The following is a 20982-nucleotide window of genomic DNA, read 5'->3' as shown; positions in this document are numbered from 1 at the left end:
AAGACTATGATATCGGACCAGCGGGGATTTGAACCCTCGTCCAGGATAACTGTATGCCAGTGACCATACCACTCGGCCACGAAGAAAGATAAAAGTCAATGACAATTCTTCTATACATATACCTGTCAAATTCTGGTTTTCTGTACTTAGAATTGAAATCAACCCATCCTCACCATCATATCTAATTGGTAGGTTTAGGACTTGGCATTCGATTAATGATAAATTTTTGCACATATAAACATGTTTCTTTCATATTCTAAATAAGCCATATATATTAATACATTAAAGTCTGGATTCTCTTAACGACCTGGGGATAAGCGCCCCAGGCAGAACCGCCCAAAGACTATGATATTGGACCAGCGGGGATATGAACCCTCGTCCAGGATATCTGTATGCCAGTGACCATACCTCTCGGCCACGAAGAAAGATAAAAGTCAATGACAATTCTTCTATATATATATATATATATATATATATATATATATATATATATATATATATATATATATATATATATATATATATATATATATATACCTGTCAAATTCTGGTTTCCTGTACTTAGAATTGAAATCAACCCATCTTCACCATCTTAGCTATTTGGTAGGTTTGGGACTTGGCATTCGATTAATGATAAATTTTGGCACACTTAAACGTGTTTCTTTCATATTTCAAACAAGTCATATATATTAATACATTAAAGTCTGGATTCGCTTAACGACCTGGGGATCAGAGCCCCAGGCGGAACTGCCCAAAGACTATGATATCGGACCAGCGGGAATTTGAACCCTCGTCCAGGATATCTGTATGCCAGTGACCATACCACTCGGCCAAGAAGAAAAATAAAAGTCAATGACAATTCTTCTATACATATACCTGTCAAATTCTGGTTTTCTGTACTTAGAATTGAAATCAATCCATCTTCACCATCTTAGCTAATTGGTAGGTTTGGGACTTGGCATTCGATTAATGTTATATTTTTGAACATTTAACCTGTTTCTTTCATATTTCAAAAAAGCCATATGTATTAATACATTAAAGTCTGGATTCTCTTAACGAGCTGGGGATCAGAGTCCCAGGCGGAACTGCCCAAAGACTCTGATATCGGACCAGCGGGGATTTGAACCCTCGTCAAGGATATCTGTATGCCAGTAACCCTACCACTCGGCCACGAAAAAAGATAAAAGTCAATGACAATTCTTCTATACATATACCTGTCAAAGTCAGGTTTTCTGTACTTAGAATTAAAATCAACCCATCCTCACCATCGTAGCTAATTGGTAGGTTTGGGACTTGGCATTCGATTAATGATAAATTTTTGCACATTTAAACGTGTCTCTTTCATATTCTAAATAAGCTATATATATTAATACATTAAAGTCTGGATTCTCTTAACGACCTGGGGATCAGAGCCCCAGGCAGAAACGCCCAAATACTATGATATCGGACCAGCATGATTTGAACCCTCGTCAAGGATATCTTTATGCTAGTGACCATACCACTCGGCCACGAAGAACGATAAAAGTCAATGACAATTCTTCTATACATATACCTGTCAAATTCTGGTTTTCTGTACTTAGAATTGAAATCAACCCATCTTCACCATCGTATTTAATTGGTAGGTTTGGAACTTGGCATTCAATTAATGATAAATTTTGCACATTTAAACGTGTTTCTTTCATATTTTAAATAAGCCATATATATTAATACATAAAAGTCTGGATTCTCTTAACGACCTGGGGATAAGAGCCCCAGGCAGAACCGCCTAAAGACTATGATATTGGACCAGCGGGGATATGAACCCTCGTCCAGGATATCTGTATGCCAGTGACCATACCACTCGGCCACGAAGAAAGATAAAAGTCAATGACAATTCTTTTATATATATATATATATATATATATATATATATATATATATATATATATATATATATATATATATATATATATATATATATATATATATATATATATATAAATATATATATATATATATATATATATATATATATATATATATATATATATATATATATATATATATATATATATATATATATATATATATATATATATATATATATATATATATATATATATATATATATATATATATACAGGTCAAATTCTGGTTTCCTGTACTTAGAATTGAAATCAACCCATCTTCACCATCGTAGCTAATTGGTAGGTTTGGGACTTGACATTCGATTAATGATATATTTTTGCACATTTAAACGTGTTTCTTTCATATTTCAAATAAGCCATATATATTAATACTTTAAAGTCTGGATTCTCTTAACAACCTGGGGATCAGAGCCCCAGGCGGAACCGCCCAAAGACTCTGATATCGGACCAGCGGGGATTTGAACCCTCGTCCAGGAAATCTGTATGCCAGTGAGCATACCAATCAGCCACGAAGAAAGATAAAAGTCAATGACAATTCTTCTATACATATACCTGTCAAATTCTGGTTTTCTGTACTTAGAATTGAAATCAACCCATCTTCACCATCGTAGCTAATTGGTAGATTTCGGACTTGGCATTCGATTAATTATAAATATTTGCACATTTAAACGTGTTTCTTTCATATTTTAAATAAGCCATATATATTAATACATTAAAGTCTGGATTCTCTTAACGACCTGGATATCAGAGCCCCAGGCGGAACCGCCTAAAGACTATATCGGACCAGCGGGGATTTGAACTCTCGTCCAGGATATCTGTATGCCAGTGAGCATACCACTCGGCCACGGAGAAAGATAAATGTCAATGACAATTCTTCTATACATATACCTGTCAAATTCTGGTTTTCTGTACTTAGAATTGAAATTAACCAATCCTCACCAGCGTAGCTAATTGGTAGGTTTGGGACTTGGCATTCGATTAATGATAAATATTTGCACATTTAAATGTGTTTCTTTCATATTTCAAATAAGCCATATATATTAATACATTAAAGTCTGGATTCGATTAACGACCTTGGGATCAGAGCCCCAGGCGGAACTGCCCAAAGACTATGATATCGGACCAGCGGGGATTTGAACCCTCATCTAGGATATCTGTATGCCAGTGTCCATACCTCTCGGCCACGAAGAAAGATAAAAGTCAATGACAATTCTTCTATACATATACCTGTCAAATTCTGGTTTTCTGTACTTAGAATTGAAATCAACCCATCTTCACCATCGTATGTAATTGCTAGGTTAGGAACTTGGCATTCAATTAATGATAAATTTTTTGCACATTTAAACGTGTTTCTTTCATATTTTAAATAAGCCTTATATATTAATACATTAAAGTCTGGATTCTCTTAATGACCTGGTGATCAGAGCCCCAGGCGGAACCGCCTAAAGACTATGATATCGGACCAGCTGTGATTTGAACTTTCGTCCAGGATATCTGTATGCCAGTGACCATACCACTCGGCCACGAAGAAAGATAAAATTCAATGACAATTCTTCTATATATACATATACCTGTCAAATTTTGGTTTTCTGTACTTAGAATTGAAATCAACCCATCTTCACCATCTTAGCTAACTGGTAGGTTTGGGACTTGCCATTCGATTAATGATATATTTTTGCACATTCAAACGTGTTTCTCTCATATTTCAAATAAGCCATATATATTAATACATTAAAGTCTAGATTCTCTTAACGATCTGGGGATCAGAGCCCCAGGCGGAAACGCCCAAAGACTATGATATCGGACCAGCGGGGATTTGAACTCTCGTCCAGGATATCTGTATGCCAGTGACCATACCACTCGGCCACGAAGAAAGATAAAAGTCAATGACAATTCTTCTATACATATACCTGTCAAATTCTGGTTTTCTGTACTTAGAATTGAAATCAACCCATCTTCACCATCATATCTAATTGGTAGGTTTGGGACTTGGCATTCAATTAATGATATATTTTTGCACATTTAAACGTGTTTCTTTCATATTTCATATAAGCCTTATAAATTAATACATTAAAGTTTGGATTCTCTTAACGACCTGGGGATCAGAGCCCCAGGCGGAACCGCCTAAAGACTACGATATCGGACCAGCAGGGATTTGAACTCTCGTCCATTATATCTGTATGCCAGTGACCATACCACTCGGCCACGAAGAAAGATAAAAGTCAATGACAATTCTTCTATACATATACCTGTCAAATTCTGGTTTTCTGTACTTAGAATTCAAATCAACCCATCCTCACCTTCGTAGCTAATTGGTAGTTTTGGGACTTGGCATTCGATTAATGATAAATTTTGGCACATTTAAACGTGTTTCTTTCATATTTCAAATAAGCCATATATATTAATACATTAAAGTCTGGATTCGCTTAACGACCTGGGGATCAGAGCCCCAGGCGGAACTGCCCAGAAACTATGATATCGGACCAGCGGGGATTTGAACCCTCGTCCAGGATATCTGTATGCCAGTGACCATACCACTCGGCCACGAAGAAAGATAAAAGTCAATGACAATTCTTCTATACATATACATGTCAAATTCTGGTTTTCTGTACTTAGAATTGAAATCAACCCATCTTCACCATCTTAGCTAATTGGTAGGTTTGGCACTTGGCATTCGATTAATGATATATTTTTGCACATTTAACCTGTTTCTTTCATATTTCAAAAAAGCCATATGTATTAATATATTAAAGTCTGGATTCTCTTAACGACCTGTGGATCAGAGCCCCAGGCGGAACCGCCCAAAGACTATGATATCGGACCAGCAGGGATTTGAACCCTCGTATAGGATATCTGTATGCCAGTGACCATACCACTCGGCAACGAAAAAAGATAAAAGTCAATGACAATTCCTCTATACATATACCTGTCAAAGTCTGGTTTTCTGTACTTAGAATTAAAATCAACCCATCCTCACCATCGTAGCTAATTGGTAGGTTTGGGACTTGGCATTCGAATAATGATAAATTTTTGCACATTTAAACGTGTTTCTTTCATATTCTAAATAAGCTACATATATTAATACATTAAAGTCTGGATTCTTTTAACGACCTGGGGATCAGTGCCCCAGGTGGATACGCCCAAAGACTATGATATCGGACCAGCATGATTTGAACCCTCGTCAAGGATATCTGTATGCTAGTGACCATACCACTCCACCACGAAGAACGATAAAAGTCAATGACAATTCTTCTATACATATACATGTCAAATTCTGGTTTTCTGTACTTAGAATTGAAATCAACCCATCGTCACCATCATAGCTAATTGGTAGGTTTGGGACTTGGCATTCAATCAATGATAAATTTTTGCACATTTAAACGTGTTTCTTTCATATTCTAAATAAGCAATATATATTAATACATTAAAGTCTGGATTCTCTTAACGACCTGGGGATCAGAGCCCCAGGCGGAACCGCCCAAAGACTCTGAAATCCGACCAGCGGGAATTTGAACCCTCGTCCAGGATATCTGTATGCCAGTGACCATACCACTCGTCCACGAAGAAAGATAAAAGTCAATGACACTTCTTCTATACATATACCTGTCAAATTCTGGTTTTCTGTACTTAGAATTGAAATCAACCCATCCTCACTATCATATCTAATTGGTAGGTTTAGGACTTGGAATTTGATTAATGATAAATTTTTGCACATTTAAACCTGTTTCTTTCATATTCTAAATAAGCCATATATATTAATACATTAAAGTCTGGATTCTCTTAACGACCTGGGGATAAGAGCCCCAGGCAGAACCGCCCAAAGACTATGATATTGTACCAGCGGGGATATGAACCCTCGTCCAGGATATCTGTATGCCAGTGACCATACCACTCGGCCACGAAGAAAGAAAAAAGTCAATGACAATTCTTTTTTATATATATATATATATACCTGTCAAATTCTGGTTTCCTGTACTTAGAATTGAAATCAACCCATCTTCACCATCTTTGTTAATTGGTAGGTTTGGGACTTGGCATTCGATTAATAATATATTTTTGCACATTTAAACGTGTTTCTTTCATATTTCAAATAAGCCATATATATTAATACATTAAAGTCTGGATTCTCTTAACGACCTGGGGATTGGAGCCACAGGCGGAACCGCCCAAAGACTCTGATATCGGACCAGCGGGGATTTGAACCCTCGTCCAGGATATCTGTATGCCAGTGACCATACCACTCAGCCACGAAGAAAGATAAAAGTCAATGACAATTCTTCTATACATATACCTATCAAATTCTGGTTTTCTGTACTTAGAATTGAAATCGACCCATCTTCACCATCGTAGCTATTTGGTAGGTTTCGGACTTGGCATTCGATTAATGATAAATTTTTGCACATTTAAACGTGTTTCTCTCATATTTCAAATAAGCCATATATATTAATACATTAAAGTCTGGATTCGATTAACGACCTGGGGATCAGAGCCCCAGGCGGAACTGCCCAAAGACTATGATATCGGACCAGCGGGGATTTGAACCCTCATCCAGGATATCTGTATGCCAATGTCCATACCACTCGGCCACGAAGAAAGATAAAAGTCAATGACAATTCTTCTATACATATACCTGTCAAATTCTTCCGCATCGTATGTAATTGCTAGGTTTGGAACTTGGCCTTTAATTAAAGATATATTTTTGCACATTTAAACGTGTTTCTTTCATATTTCAAATAAGCCTTATATATTAATACATTAACCCTGGATAGGTACGCTCCTCGGACACACCTTTAAGGGTATACTCGGACGCGAACGACCCCGACGGCAAAAAAAATTCTTGAAAAATCAGTTTTTCCAGTAACCTACTTTTTTCTTTTGCCAAAAAAAATTCAATGAATGCTTAAAACAACTGTAAAGATAAATACTATTCATCTGCAAAAAAAGTTTTTATTATAAATATTTTAAAAAATTAAGTAGAAAAAAAAGACCTGACATAAAAATTCATAAAAAAAAAGTTTATACATATATACACAAATCTTTTTAGGAATTGATTCTTGAATGTTTAGGACACATCTTGATGTATTTTGGATGAAGTCAGACCCATGGAGGTGAAGATCTGAAATGAGAAAAAAAGGGTAACTTTTTTGGCCAAAATAATTTGTCCAAATTTCATGAATTTTTTTGGTTACCCAAATGAAATAGGAAGTGGCTAATTTTTTTTAGGGAATAAACATATGTCATCCTAAAATAGAAATATGTAAAAAAATCTTCATTATTTTGTAAATTACATTTATATCAGGGGCCATATCTAAAGGTAATTTTTTGAGTACTTAGAAATTTCGTAAAAAAATACATATATTTAATATATAATATGATATTTATGCAGGTAAAAATATACCAAAATATCACAAATTCTATAGGGAACAAGAATATATATAGATAGGGCAGCTTACGCTTCGGATATGTCCACAAAATGGACGCCAACCACACTGACTCAGACTCCCTAATCTGCCACTTGAAATGTAGGAAGGGTATGTCAATTTCAAGGTGTTATTTACTAATCTAATTATTATTAGATATGCATAAAAATTGTATGGTGGGTTGCTGGATAATTGTTGATTATTTTACGACTATAAAATTAAAATTCTGACCCAAAAACATTTTTTTGAAGGGAAATAAAATCGAAAAAAAAAATGTAAAACAATAAAATATTTTAGCTAAAAAAATTTGATGATATTCAATCAAAAAAAAAGTAAACAAAATTTTCCGACAAATAAACATCTAGAGGAATCATTACTCTGTGATAGTTCCTTAGTACGTAGTAATTTTGAAAGAATTGGGAAAAAACGAAAAAATGGCAATCACCGGAAAATCGAACACATACCTATATATACGCCATATCTGGCTAAAAAAAAAGATAGGCATGGGTAGCCAGATCATCTAGAAACACTTTCCAACACTATAAAAATATAAGTTTTGCGACACTACTTACCAGTTCCTTACGGTAACAAGACTAAGCAAAAAAATGCAAAACAAATAAAAAGGGGCACTCGCGGAAAAATGGCTAACATTCTAATATACGGCATTTCAGAAAAAAAAAATTCAGCCACGTGCTAGGCAAACCATCAAGGCACATTTCCCGACAAATAAACATCTAAATGAATCATTACTCTGTGATAGTTCCTTAGTACGTAGTAATTTTGAAAGAAATGGGAAAAAACGAAAAAATGGCAATCACAGGAAAATCGAACACATACCTATATATACGCCATATCTGGCTAAAAAAAGAAGATAGGCATGGGTAGCCAGATCATCTAGAAACACTTTCCAACACTATAAAATTATAAGTTTTGCGACACTACTTGCCAATTCCTTACGGTAACATGACTAAGCAAAAACATGCAAAACAAATAAAAAGGGGCACTCGTGGAAAAATGGCCATTCTAATATACGGCATTTCAGAAAAAAAAAATTTCAGCCACGTGCTAGGCAAACCATCAAGGCACATTTTCCGACAAATAAACATATAAATGAAATATTACTCTGTGATAGTTCCTTAGTACGTAGTAATTTTGAAAGAAATGGGAAAAAACGAAAAAATGGCAATCACAGGAAAATCGAACACACACTTATATATACGCCATATCTGGCTAAAAAAAAAATAGGCATGGGTAGCCAGATCATCTAGAAACACTTTCCAACACTATAAAAATATAAGTTTTGCGACACTACTTGCCAATTCCTTACGGTAACATGACTAAGCAAAAAAATGCAAAACAAATAAAAAGGGGCACTCGCGGAAAAATGCCCAACATTCTAATATACGGCATCTCAGATAAAAAAAAAAAGACATGCATGTGTTAGCCCAACCATCAAGGCACACTTTCTAACACATAAACACGAAAAAAAAATCAATAATATACGGCAATTCCTTACTGCGTAGTAAATAATTACAAATATTAAAAAAAAAACAGAAATTGGCAACCGCAGTTAAATACCCAATATACCAATAACTACGTCGTATCTGACAAAAACAAAATCACGCATGGGTAGCCAAATCATCTAGACACACTTTCCAACACTAAAAAAGCAAAAGTTTTACGACACTATTTCGCAATATCTTACGGAAAAATGACTTGGCAAAAAAATGAAAAAAAAATGAAAAAGGGACAGTCGCGGTAAAATGCCCGACATTCCAATATACGGCATCTCAGATAAAAAAAAAGACATGCACGTGTTAGCCCAACCATCAAGGCACACTTTCTAACACATAAAAATGAAAAAAAAAATGAATAATATACGGCAATTCCTTACTACGTAGTAATTTTTACAAATATTGAAAAAAAACAGAAATTGGTAACAGCAGTTAAATACCCAATATACCAATAACTACGTCGTATCTGACAAAAACAAAGTCATGCATGGGTAGCCAGATCATTTAGACACACTTTCCAACACTAAACAAGCAAAAGTTTTACGACACTATTTGGCAATATCTTACAGAAAAATGACTTGGCAAAAAAATGAAAAAAAAATGAAAAAGGGGCACTCGCGGTAAAATGGTCCTCGTTGTGATGAACGACATTTAAACTAAAAAAAAAAATCATGCATATGGTAGCCAAACAATCTACCAAGACTTTCAACAACTGATAACCTATACAAGTTGCACCATTCTACGACAATTTCATAATACGTAATAACTTTGATAATTAAGCAAACTACCTCAGAAGGGTAAACTCGGTCGCGCTCGACCCCGACGCGTCTCAGAAATCGGGGCAGGAGTACAGCCACAGCAATGCACATCTGGACACTACTAGAGCGTGTAGGGGAGACACCTCCTGCAGGTCGATCACCCACAAATTCAGTCACGGGGGTGAGTCACGTGAGAAAAACCTGTTTTTTTTTTACGCTAGGGGTAGCGAACAACCCACCGTACCTATCCAGGGTTAAAGTCTGGATTCGCTTAACGACCTGGGGATCAGAGCCCCAGGCAGAACTGCCCAAAGACTATGATATCGGACCAGCGGGGATTTGAACCCTCATCCAGGATATCTGTATGCCAGTGTCCATACCACTCGGCCACGAAGAAAGATAAAAGTCAATGACAATTCTTCTATACTTATACCTGTCAAATTCTGGTTTTCTGTACTTAGAATTGAAATCAACCCATCTTCACCATCGTATCTAATTGGTAGGTTTGGAACTTGGAATTTAATTAATGATAAATTCTTGCACATTTAAATGTGTTTCTTTCATATTTCAAATAAGCCTTATATATTAATACATTAAAGTCTGGATTCTCTTAACGACCTGAGGATCAGAGCCCCAGGCGGAACCGCTTAAGGACTATGATATCGGACCAGCGGGGATTTGAACTCTCATCCAGGATATCTGTATGCCAGTGAGCATACCACTCGGCCACGAAGAAAGATAAAAGTCAATGACAATTCTTCTATACATATACCTGTCAAATTCTGGTTTTCTGTACTTAGAATTGAAATCAACCCATCCTCACCATCGTAGCTAATTGGTGGGTTTCGGACTTGGCATTCGATTGATGATAAATTTTTGCACATTTAAACGTGTTTCTTTCATATTTCAAATAAGCATTATATATTAATACATTAAAGTCTGGATTCGCTTAACGACCTGGGGATCAGAGCCCCAGGCGGAACTGCCCAAAGACTATGATATCGGACCAGCGGGGATTTGAACCCTCGTCCAGGATATCTGTATGCCAGTGACCATACCACTCGGCCACGGAGAAAGATAAAAGTCAATGACCATTCTTTTATACATATACCTGTCAAATTCTGGTTTTCTGTACTTAGAATTGAAATCAACCCATCTTCACCATCGTAGCTAATGGGTAGGTTTGGGACTTGGCATTCGATTAATGATAAATTTTTGCACATTTAAACGTGTTTCTTTCATATTCTAAATAAGCCATATATATTAATACATTTAAGTCTGGATTCTCTTAACAACCTGGGGATCAGAGCCCCAAGCGGAACCGCCCAAAGACTCTGATATCGGACCAGCTGGGATTTGAACCCTCGTCCAGGATATCTGTATGCAGTGACCATACCACTTGGCCATGAAGAAAGATAAAAGTCAATGACAATTCTTCTATACATATACCTGTCAAATTCTGGTTTTCTGTACTTAGAATTGAAATCAACCAATCCTCACCATCGTAGCTAATTGGTAGGTTTGGGACTTGTCATTCGATTAATGATATATTTTTGCACATTTAACCTGTTTCTTTCAAATTTCAAATAAGCCATATATATTAATACATTAAAGTCTGGATTCTCTTAACGACCTGGGGATCAGAGCCCCAGGCGGAACCGCCTAAAGACTATGATATCGGACCAGCAGGGATTTGAACCCTCGTCCAGGATATCTATATGCCAGTGTCCATACCACTCGGCCACGAAGAGAGATAAAAGTCAATGACAATTATTCTATACATATAACTGTCAAATTCTGGTTTTCTGTACTTAGAATTGAAATCAACCCATCTTCACCATCGTAGCTATTTGGTAGGTTTCGGACTTGGCATTCGATTAATGATAAATTTTTGCACATTTAAACGTGTTTCTCTCATATTTCAAATAAGCCATATATATTAATACATTAAAGTCTGGATTCGATTAACGACCTGGGGATCAGAGCCCCAGGCAGAAACGCCCAAAGACTATGATATCGGACCAGCGAGGATTTGAACCCTCGTCCAGGATATCTCTATGCCAGTGACCATACCACTCGGCCACGAAGAAAGATAAAAGTCAATGACAATTATTCTATACATATAACTGTCAAATTCTGGTTTTCTGTACTTAGAATTGAAATCAACCCATCTTCACCATCGTAGCTATTTGGTAGGTTTCGGACTTGGCATTCGATTAATGATAAATTTTTGCACATTTAAACGTGTTTCTCTCATATTTCAAATAAGCCATATATATTAATACATTAAAGTCTGGATTCGATTAACGACCTGGGGATCAGAGCCCCAGGCGGAACTGCCCTAAGACTATGATATCGGACCAGCGGGGATTTCAACCCTCATCCAGGATATCTGTATGCCAATGTCCATACCACTCGGCCACGAAGAAAGATAAAAGTCAATGACAATTCTTCTATACATATACCTGTCAAATTCTTCCGCATCGTATGTAATTGCTAAGTTTGGAACTTGGCCTTTAATTAAAGATATATTTTTGCACATTGAAACGTGTTTCTTTCATATTTCAAATAAGCCTTATATATTAATACATTAACCCTGGATAGGTACGCTCCTCGGACACACCTTTAAGGGTATACTCGGACGCGAACAACCCCGACGGCAAAAAAAATTCTTGAAAAATCAGTTTTTCCAGTAACCTCCTTTTTTCTTTTGCCAAAAAAAATTCAATGAATGCTTAAAACAACTGTAAAGATAAATACTATTCATCTGCAAAAAAACTTTTTATTATAAATATTTTAAAAAATTAAGTAGAAAAAAAAGACCTGACATAAAAATTCATAAAAAAAAAGTTTATACATATATACACAAATCCTTTTAGGAATTGATTCTTGAATGTTTAGGACACATCTTGATGTATTTTGGATGAAGTCAGACCCATGGAGGTGAAGATCTGAAATGAGAAAAAAAGGGTAACTTTTTTGGCCAAAATAATTTGTCCAAATTTCATGAATTTTTTTGGTTACCCAAATGAAATAGGAAGTGGCTAATTTTTTTAGGGAATAAACATATGTCATCCTAAAATAGAAATATGTAAAAAAAATCTTCATTATTTTGTAAATTACATTTATATCAGGGGCCATATCTAAAGGTAATTTTTTGAGTACTTAGAAATTTCGTAAAAAAATACATATATTTAATATATAATATGATATTTATGCAGGTAAAAATATACCAAAATATCACAAATTCTATAGGGAACAAGAATATATATAGATAGGGCAGCTTACGCTTCGGATATGTCCACAAAATGGCCGCCAACCACACTGACTCAGACTCCCTAATCTGCCACTTGAAATGTAGGAAGGGTATGTCAATTTCAAGGTGTTATTTACTAATCTAATTATTATTGGATATGCATAAAAATTGTATGGTGGGTTGCTGGATAATTGTTGATTATTTTACGACTATAAAATTAAAATTCTGACCCAAAAACATTTTTTGAAGGGAAATAAAATCGAAAAAAAAAAATGTAAAACAATAAAATATTTTAGCTAAAAAAATTTGATGATATTCAATCAAAAAAAAAGTAAACAAAATTTTCCGACAAATAAACATCTAGAGGAATCATTACTCTGTGATAGTTCCTTAGTACGTAGTAATTTTGAAAGAATTGGGAAAAAACGAAAAAATGGCAATCACCGGAAAATCGAACACATACCTATATATACGCCATAGCCATATCTGGCTAAAAAAAAGATAGGCATGGGTAGCCAGATCATCTAGAAACACTTTCCAACACTATAAAAATATAAGTTTTGCGACACTACTTGCCAATTCCTTACGGTAACATGACTAAGCAAAAAAATGCAAAACAAATAAAAAGGGGCACTCGCGGAAAAATGGCTAACATTCTAATATACGGCATTTCAGAAAAAAAAAAATTCAGCCACGTGCTAGGCAAACCATCAAGGCACATTTCCCGACAAATAAACATCTAAATGAATCATTACTCTGTGATAGTTCCTTAGTACGTAGTAATTTTGAAAGAAATGGGAAAAAACGAAAAAATGGCAATCACAGGAAAATCGAACACATACCTATATATACGCCATATCTGGCTAAAAAAAGAAGATAGGCATGGGTAGCCAGATCATCTAGAAACACTTTCCAACACTATAAAATTATAAGTTTTGCGACACTACTTGCCAATTCCTTACGGTAACATGACTAAGCAAAAACATGCAAAACAAATAAAAAGGGGCACTCGTGGAAAAATGGCCATTCTAATATACGGCATTTCAGAAAAAAAAAAATTTCAGCCACGTGCTAGGCAAACCATCAAGGCACATTTTCCGACAAATAAACATATAAATGAAATATTACTCTGTGATAGTTCCTTAGTACGTAGTAATTTTGAAAGAAATGGGAAAAAACGAAAAAATGGCAATCACAGGAAAATCGAACACACACTTATATATACGCCATATCTGGCTAAAAAAAAAATAGGCATGGGTAGCCAGATCATCTAGAAACACTTTCCAACACTATAAGAATATAAGTTTTGCGACACTACTTGCCAATTCGTTACGGTAACATGACTAAGCAAAAAAATGCAAAACAAATAAAAAGGGGCACTCGCGGAAAAATGCCCAACATTCTAATATACGGCATCTCAGATAAAAAAAAAAAGACATGCACGTGTTAGCCCAACCATCAAGGCACATTTTCTAACACATAAACATGAAAAAATAATCAATAATATACGGCAATTCCTTACTGCGTAGTAAATAATTACAAATATTAAAAAAAAAACAGAAATTGGAAACCGCAGTTAAATACCCAATATACCAATAACTACGTCGTATCTGACAAAAACAAAATCACGCATGGGTAGCCAAATCATCTAGACACACTTTCCAACACTAAAAAAGCAAAAGTTTTACGACACTATTTCGCAATATCTTACGGAAAAATGACTTGGCAAAAAAATGAAAAAAAATGAAAAAGGGACAGTCGCGGTAAAATGCCCGACATTCTAATATACGGCATCACAGATAAAAAAAAGACATGCACGTGTTAGCCCAACCATCAAGGCACACTTTCTAACACATAAAAATGAAAAAAAAAATGAATAATATACGGCAATTCCTTACTACGTAGTAATTTTTACAAATATTGAAAAAAAAACAGAAATTGGTAACAGCAGTTAAATACCCAATATACCAATAACTACGTCGTATCTGACAAAAACAAAGTCATGCATGGGTAGCCAGATCATTTAGACACACTTTCCAACACTAAACAAGCAAAAGTTTTACGACACTATTTGGCAATATCTTACAGAAAAATGACTTGGCAAAAAAATGAAAAAAAATGAAAAAGGGGCACTCGCGGTAAAATGGTCCTCGTTGTGATGAACGACATTTAAACTAAAAAAAAAAATCATGCATATGGTAGCCAAACAATCTACCAAGACTTTCAACAACTGATAACCTATACAAGTTGCACCATTCTACGACAATTTCATAATACGTAATAACTTTGATATTTAAGCAAACTACCTCAGAAGGGTAAACTCGGTCGCGCTCGACCCCGACGCGTCTCAGAAATCGGGGCAGGAGTACAGCTACAGCAATGCACATCTGGACACTACTAGAGCGTGTAGGGGAGACACCTCCTGCAGGTCGATCACCCACAAATTCAGTCACGGGGGTGAGTCACGTGAGAAAAACCTGTTTTTTTTTTTTACGCTAGGGGTAGCGAACAACCCACCGTACCTATCCAGGGTTAAAGTCTGGATTCGCTTAACGACCTGGGGATCAGAGCCCCAGGCAGAACTGCCCAAAGACTATGATATCGGACCAGCGGGGATTTGAACCCTCATCCAGGATATCTGTATGCCAGTGTCCATACCACTCGGCCACGAAGAAAGATAAAAGTCAATGACAATTCTTCTATACATATACCTGTCAAATTCTGGTTTTCTGTACTTAGAATTGAAATCAACCCATCTTCACCATCGTATCTAATTGGTAGGTTTGGAACTTGGCATTTAATTAATGATAAATTCTTGCACATTTAAATGTGTTTCTTTCATATTTCAAATAAGCCTTATATATTAATACATTAAAGTCTGGATTCTCTTAACGACCTGAGGATCAGAGCCCCAGGCGGAACCGCTTAAGGACTATGATATCGGACCAGCGGGGATTTGAACTCTCATCCAGGATATCTGTATGCCAGTGAGCATACCACTCGGCCACGAAGAAAGATAAAAGTCAATGACAATTCTTCTATACATATACCTGTCAAATTCTGGTTTTCTGTACTTAGAATTGAAATCAACCCATCCTCACCATCGTAGCTAATTGGTGGGTTTGGGACTTGGCATTCGATTGATGATAAATTTTTGCACATTTAAACGTGTTTCTTTCATATTTCAAATAAGCATTATATATTAATACATTAAAGTCTGGATTCGCTTAACGACCTGGGGATCAGAGCCCCAGGCGGAACTGCCCAAAGACTATGATATCGGACCAGCAGGGATTTGAACCCTCGTCCAGGATATCTGTATGCCAGTGACCATACCACTCGGCCACGGAGAAAGATAAAAGTCAATGACCATTCTTTTATACATATACCTGTCAAATTCTGGTTTTCTGTACTTAGAATTGAAATCAACCCATCTTCACCATCGTAGCTAATGGGTAGGTTTGGGACTTGGCATTCGATTAATGATAAATTTTTGCACATTTAAACGTGTTTCTTTCATATTCTAAATAAGCCATATATATATTAATACATTTAAGTCTGGATTCTCTTAACAACCTGGGGATCAGATCCCCAGGCGTAACCGCCCAAAGACTCTGATATCGGACCAGCTGGGATTTGAACCCTCGTCCAGGATATCTGTATGCAGTGACCATACCACTTGGCCATGAAGAAAGATAAAAGTCAATGACAATTCTTCTATACATATACCTGTCAAATTCTGGTTTTCTGTACTTAGAATTGAAATCAACCAATCCTCACCATCGTAGCTAATTGGTAGGTTTGGGACTTGTCATTCGATTAATGATATATTTTTGCACATTTAACCTGTTTCTTTCAAATTTCAAATAAGCCATATATATTAATACATTAAAGTCTGGATTCTCTTAACGACCTGGGGATCAGAGCCCCAGGCGGATCCACCCAAAGACTATGATATCGGACCAGCGGGGATTTCAACCCTTGTCCAGGATATCTATATGCCAGTGACCATACCACTCGGCCACGAAAAAAGATAAAAGTCAATGACAATTTTTCTATAAACATACCTGTCAAAGTCTGGTTTTCTGTACTTAGAATTGAAATCAACCCATCTTCCCCATCGTAGCTAATTGGTAGGTTTGGGACTTGGCATTCGATTAATGATAATTTTTTGCAAATTTAAACGTGTTTCGTTCATATTTCAAATAAGCCAAATATATCAATACATTAAAGTGTGGATTCGCTTAACGACCTGGGGATCAGAGCCCCAGGCGGAACTGCCCAAAGACTATGATATCGGACCAGCGGGGATTTGAACCCTCATCCAGGATATCTGTATGCCAGTGTCCATACCACTCGGCCACGAAGAAAGATTAAAGTCAATGACAATTCTTCTATACATATACCTGTCAAATTCTGGTTTTCTGTACTTAGAATTGAAATCAACCCATCTTCACCATCGTATTTAATTGGTAGGTTTGGAACTTGGCATTCAATTAATGATAAATTTTGCACATTTAAACGTGTTTCTTTCATATTTTAAATAAGCCATATATATTAATACATTAAAGTCTGGATTCTCTTAACGACCTGGGGATCAGAGCCCCAGGCAGAAACGCCCAAAGACTATGATATCGGACCAGCGGGGATTTGAACCCTCGTCCAGGATATCTGTATGCCAGTGACCATACCACTCGGCCACGAAGAAAGATAAGAGTTAATGACAATTATTCTATACATATAACTGTCAAATTCTGGTTTTCTGTACTTAGAATTGAAATCAACCCATCTTCACCATCGTAGCTAATTGGTAGGTTTGGGACTTGGCATTCGATTAATGATATATTTTTGCATATTTAAACGTGTTTCTTTCATATTTAAAATAAGCCATATATATTAATACATTAAAGTCTGTATTCTCTTAACGACCTGGGGATCAGAGCCCCAGGCAGAAACGCCCAAAGACTATGATATCGGACCAGCGGGGATTTGAACCCTAGTCCAGGATATCTGTATGCCAGTGACCTTACCACTCGGCCACGAAGAAATATAAAAGTCAATGACAATTCTTCTATACATATACCTGTCAAATTATGGTTTTCTGTACTTAGAATTGAAATCAACCCATCTTCACCATCGTAGCTAATTGGTAGGTTTGGGACTTGGCATTCGATTAATGATAAATTTTTGCACATTTAAACATGGTTCTTTCATACTCCAAATAAGCCTTATATTATAATACATTAAAGTCTGGATTCTCTTAACGACCTGGGGATCAGAGCCCCAGCCGGAACCGCCCAAAGACTCTGATATCGGACTAGCGGGGATTTGAACCCTCGTCCATGATATCTGTATGTCAGTGACCATACCACTCGGCCACGAAGAAAGATAAAAGTCAATATCAATTTTTCTATACATATACCTGTCAAATTCTGGTTTTCTGTACTTAGAATTGAAATCAACCCATCTTCACCATCTTTGTTAATTGGTAGGTTTGGGACTTGGCATTCGATTAATAATATATTTTTGCACATTTAAACGTGATTCTTTCATATTTCAAATAAGCCATATATATTAATACATGAAAGTCTGGATTCTTTTAACAACCTGGGGATCGGAGCCACAGGCGGAACCGCCCAAAGACTCTGATATCGGACCAGCGGGGATTTGAACCCTCGTCCAGGATATCAGTATGCCAGTGACCATACCACTCAGCCACGAAGAAAGATAAAAGTCAATGACAATTTTTCTATACATATACCTGTCAAATTCTGGTTTTCTGTACTTAGAATTGAAATCAACCCATCTTCACCATCGTAGCTATTTGGTAGGTTTCGGACTTGGCATTCGATTAATGATAAATTTTTGCACATTTAAACGCGTTTCTCTCATATTTCAAATAAGCCATATATATTAATACATTAAAGTCTGGATTCTCTTAACGACCTGGGGATCAGAGCCCCAGGCGGAACTGCCCAAAGACTATGATATCGGACCAACGGGGATTTAACCCTCATCCAGGATATCTGTATGCCAATGTCCATACCACTCGGCCACGAAGAAAGATAAAAGTCAATGACAATTCTTCTATACATATACCTGTCAAATTCTGGTTTTCTGTACTTAGAATTGAAATCCACCCATCTTCCGCATCGTATGTAATTGCTAGGTTTGGAACTTGGCCTTTAATTAAAGATATATTTTTGCACATTTAAACGTGTTTCTTTCATATTTCAAATAAGCCTTATATATTAATACATTAACCCTGGATAGGTACGCTCCTCGGACACACCTTTAAGGGTATACTCGGACGCGAACGACCCCGACGGCAAAAAAAATTCTTGAAAAATCAGTTTTTCCAGTAACCTCCTTTTTTCTTTTGCCAAAAAAAATTCAATGAATGCTTTAAAACAACTGTAAAGATAAATACTATTCATCTGCAAAAAAACTTTTTATTATAAATATTTAAAAAATTAAGTAGAAAAAAAAGACCTGACATAAAAATTCATAAAAAAAAAGTTTATACATATATACACAAATCCTTTTAGGAATTGATTCTTGAATGTTTAGGACACATCTTGATGTATTTTGGATGAAGTCAGACCCATGGAGGTGAAGATCTGAAATGAGAAAAAAAGGGTAACTTTTTTGGCCAAAATAATTTGTCCAAATTTCATGAATTTTTTTGGTTACCCAAATGAAATAGGAAGTGGCTAATTTTTTTAGGGAATAAACATATGTCATCCTAAAATAGAAATATGTAAAAAAATCTTCATTATTTTGTAAATTACATTTATATCAGGGGCCATATCTAAAGGTAATTTTTTGAGTACTTAGAAATTTCGTAAAAAAATACATATATTTAATATATAATATGATATTTATGCAGGTAAAAATATACCAAAATATCACAAATTCTATAGGGAACAAGAATATATATAGATAGGGCAGCTTACGCTTCGGATATGTCCACAAAATGGCCGCCAACCACACTGACTCAGACTCCCTAATCTGCCACTTGAAATGTAGGAAGGGTATGTCAATTTCAAGGTGTTATTTACTAATCTAATTATTATTGGATATGCATAAAAATTGTATGGTGGGTTACTGGATAATTGTTGATTATTTTACGACTATAAAATTAAAATTCTGACCCAAAAAAATTTTTTTGAAGGGAAATAAAATCGAAAAAAAAAATGTAAAAACAATAAAATATTTTAGCTAAAAAAATTTGATGATATTCAATCAAAAAAAAAGTAAACAAAATTTTCCGACAAATAAACATCTAGAGGAATCATTACTCTGTGATAGTTCCTTAGTACGTAGTAATTTTGAAAGAATTGGGAAAAACGAAAAAATGGCAATCACCGGAAAATCGAACACATACCTATATATACGCCATAGCCATATCTGGCTAAAAAAAAGATAGGCATGGGTAGCCAGATCATTTAGAAACACTTTCCAACACTATAAAAATATAAGTTTTGCGACACTACTTGCCAATTCCTTACGGTAACATGACTAAGCAAAAAAATGCAAAACAAATAAAAAGGGGCACTCGCGGAAAAATGGCTAACATTCTAATATACGGCATTTCAGAAAAAAAAAATTCAGCCACGTGCTAGGCAAACCATCAAGGCACATTTCCCGACAAATAAACATCTAAATGAATCATTACTCTGTGATAGTTCCTTAGTACGTAGTAATTTTGAAAGAAATGGGAAAAAACGAAAAAATGGCAATCACAGGAAAATCGAACAAATACCTATATATACGCCATATCTGGCTAAAAAAAAGAAGATAGGCATGGGTAGCCAGATCATCTAGAAACACTTTCCAACACTATAAAATTATAAGTTTTGCGACACAACTTGCCAATTCCTTACGGTAACATGACTAAGCAAAAACATGCAAAACAAATAAAAAGGGGCACTCGTGGAAAAATGGCCATTCTAATATACGGCATTTCAGAAAAAAAAAATTTCAGCCACGTGCTAGGCCAACCATCAAGGCACATTTTCCGACAAATAAACATATAAATGAAATATTACTCTGTGATAGTTCCTTAGTACGTAGTAATTTTGAAAGAAATGGGAAAAAAACGAAAAAAATGGCAATCACAGGAAA

This window comes from Palaemon carinicauda, chromosome 5 (genome assembly GCF_036898095.1).
Source record: "Palaemon carinicauda isolate YSFRI2023 chromosome 5, ASM3689809v2, whole genome shotgun sequence".
Lineage (NCBI taxonomy): Eukaryota > Metazoa > Arthropoda > Malacostraca > Decapoda > Palaemonidae > Palaemon > Palaemon carinicauda.
Note: the sequence above shows the minus strand (reverse complement) of the source record.